A 3,787-nucleotide genomic window follows, 5' to 3' on the forward strand; every position below is an offset into this window, starting at 1 on the left:
CTAAAATAGGTCGACTAAGATATAGGATATCTAAACTTCTTTTAAGGTTGAGGAAATTACGAAGGGTATTCAATAATTCAATTAAGGATAAGCAGCAAAAAAATAATCATAACCTCAATTAAGACTGAACAATTATAGGATGAAATAATATTAATTTCAAATAAAGATAATCAGTTATGAAAAGATAGCAGGGCTATAAAAGAGATAACAATTTCAATTAAGGCATATATGAATCAAGTAACAATAATAGTGGATCATAAAGCAATTGATTCTAATTAAGCAGGTAGGTATGAATCTAGTAATTTAGATATATAATCATAACAAGAACAACTGCATATTCAATGAATACAAGGACCTAAGAACCCAAAAAAGGCTAACTTTCCACAAATAAGTCCGTGCACGCACTCGTCACCTCGTGTACACGGACTATAATCAACATAGAAGACTCAAATCCTAAGGGGAAGTCCCCAACACAAGGTTAGGCAAGATACTTACCTCGAACCAAGCTCAATCAGTCCGTAAGAATGCCCTTTCCTCGATTATCAGACTCCGAATGGACCAAATCTAGCCAAACGCAAATTGCATATCATGAATACAACCATAATAGACTCATCTAATTAGTGAAATCAATATTTTAACAAAAAATTAGAAATTAACTCAAAATCGCCTGTGGGGTCCACTTCTTGGAATCGGGTCAAAGTCATAAAATACGAAAGCTCATTCACTCATGAGTCTAACCATATCAAATTTACTAAAATCCGACACCCAAATCTCGATCAAAATCCCAAAATTCGGCCTAAGAACTTTTCTCAAATTTTCACCCCAAATCCGAATTTAAACGATGAATTCGAGCATAGATTAGTGGAATATAACCATAAGGGAGTTAAGAATCATTATCCAAAAACTTCCTCCGAAAATTTCTCCAAATTCCGCCTTCTACCGAGCTTTCAATCAAATTTGTGAAGTGAACTTCAAACCCTCGAATCTGCCCCTTTTCTGCCCAGTTATTCCGCATCTACGGACCTTGGGTCGCACCTGTGATGCCGCACCTATGGAATTTCCTTCACAGGTGCGTAAACGACTTAAGAGGGCTGGGTCCGCTTCTGCGGGAAAAGGGCCGCACCTGCGGATTATTGTCCGCTTCTGCGATCTCCTCCGGGCCTGCATGTCCTTTAGCGCATCTACGGGCATCGCAGATGCGGCATTTCCCTTCGCACCTGCAACCCCTGACCACACATCCCAAATATGCTTCTGCGCTCGCCTCTCCGCACATGCGATCACGCACATGCGATCTCTCCACCGCAGGTGCGAAAATGATAGGTGCCTGAAGACTTCAGCAGTAACACAAATCCAACTTTTGATCCGTTAAGCACTCGAAACTCACCCGAGCCCCCCGGGACCTCAACCAAACATACCAACTAATCCTAAAATACCATACAAACTTAGTCGAGCCCTCAAATCACATCAACTAACGCTAAAATCATGAATCACCTTCCAATTCAAACTTAAAGAACTTAAAACTTCAAATTCCTACAAGCGATGCCGAAACCTATCAAACCACGTCCGAATGACCTCAAATTTCGCACACAGGTCACAAATGACACTACGAACCTACAACCACTTTCGGAAATCCATTCCGAGCTCGATATCCAAATTTCCACTATCGGCCAAAATCACCGAAAATCTAACTTTCGCTAATTCAAGCCTAAATCTACTACAGACTTCCAAAACACATTTCAGACGCGCTTCTAAGCTCAAAATCACTCAACGGAGCTAACGGAGCCGACGTAATTCCATTCCGGATCCGTCTTCACACAGTTCCGACTACTGTCCAAATTATAAGACTTAAACTCTCATTTAGGGACTAAGTGTCCCAATTCACTTTGAATCACTCGATAATTGAATTTAACCATGCACGCAAGTCAATGCACATAATATGAAGCTGCTCAGGGCCTTATGCCGCCGGATGGGACTTAAATTCTCAAAACGACTGGCCGGGTCGTTACAAGACCATTGGGTTCTAAAGATCGAAATCCTAGAAAAAGGAAAATAAATAATCAAGATGACACTATGAAAGAGTCTCATAAAGAAACCCATGATTTAACTAATCCTGAAATTCATGAGGATATCGATGAGCCCGAGACTCAAGAAAATAAGGAACTATCAATAAACCAAATCGATATTGAGACAAATTTGAATCGATTGAATATAGTTGTGGATTATGTATTTGCACATAATGTTGCATCTAGCATTATGCAAGATAATGAGGATCTTGAACCTCAATCCGTTGGAGAATGTCAACAAAGACGTGATTGGCCAAAATGGCAAGAAGCAATCCAATCTGAGTTGGATTCACTTGCGAAACGTGAAGTTTTTGGGTCTGTAGTCCAAACACCTAATGGTGTTAAACCTGTTGGCTATAAATGGGTCTTTGTACGTAAAAGGAATGAGAAAAATGAGGTACAAATATATAAGGCACGCCTTGTTGCACAAGGATTTTCACAAAGGCCTCGTGTCGATTATGAAGAGACGTATTCTCCTGTTATGGATGTTATAATGTTCCGTTATCTCATTAGTCTTGCTGTCCATGAAAAGCTTGACATGCATTTAATGGATGTGGTTACAGCCTACCTTTACATCTCACTTGATAATGAGATATACATGAAAATTCCTGATGGATTTAAAATGCCTAACGCACATAATTCAAAGTCGAAGGAAATATTTTCAATCAAATTGCAAAGATCTTTATATGGTCTAAATCAATCAGGAAGAATGTGGTATAACCGCCTTAGTGAATATTTATTAAAGAAAGGTTACATAAATGATGCCATTTGTCCATATATTTTTATAAAGAAAACAACATCGGACTTTATTATACTTGCCGTATATGTTGATGACATAAACCTTATTGCAACTCCTACAGAACTCCAAAAGGCAATTAATTATTTAAAAAAGGAATTCGAGATGAAAGATCTCGGAAAGACAAAATTATGTCTCGGTTTGCAAATTGAACATTTGGCAAACGAGATTTTTGTTCATCAATCTGCCTACATAGAAAAGGTATTGAAACGGTTTTACATGGATGGAGCACATCCATTAAGTACTCTAATGGTTGTTCGATCACTTGATGTGAATAAGGACCCGTTCCGACCTCAAAAAAAGAATGAATAGCTTCTTGGTCCTGAAGTACCATATCTTAGTGCAATTGGTGCACTAATGTATCTTGCTAACACTACAAGGCCTAACTTTTTCAGTTAATATCTTAGCAAGATATAGCTCGGTTCCTACAAGGAAACATTGGAATGGAATCAAACATATATTGCGGTATCTAAAAGGGACTACCAATATGGGCTTATTTTATGGCAATGATTGTAGTCCCGATCTTTTTGGTTATGCCGATACTAGGTATTTATCTGACCCACATAAGGCTCGATCTCAAACAGGCTATGTGTTTACATGTGGAGGCACTGCAATATCTTGGCAATCGACTAAGCAATCAATCGTGGCTACTTCATCTAATCATGATGAGATAATTGCTATTCATGAAGCAAGTCGAGAATGTGTATGATTGAGGTCTGTAATAGACCTAATTCGAGAGAAATGTGGTTTGAAGTGTGACAAACTACCCACAATTTTGTATGAAGACAATGCAGCATGCATAGCTCAATTGAAGGGGAGGATTCATAAAAGGAGATAGAACAAAACACATTTCACTAAAGTTATTTTTCACACATGATCTTCAAAAGAATGGTGATATCAGTGTACAACATATCTGTTCAAGTGATAA

This window comes from Nicotiana tomentosiformis, chromosome 11 (assembly GCF_000390325.3).
Source record: "Nicotiana tomentosiformis chromosome 11, ASM39032v3, whole genome shotgun sequence".
NCBI classification, from domain to species: domain Eukaryota; kingdom Viridiplantae; phylum Streptophyta; class Magnoliopsida; order Solanales; family Solanaceae; genus Nicotiana; species Nicotiana tomentosiformis.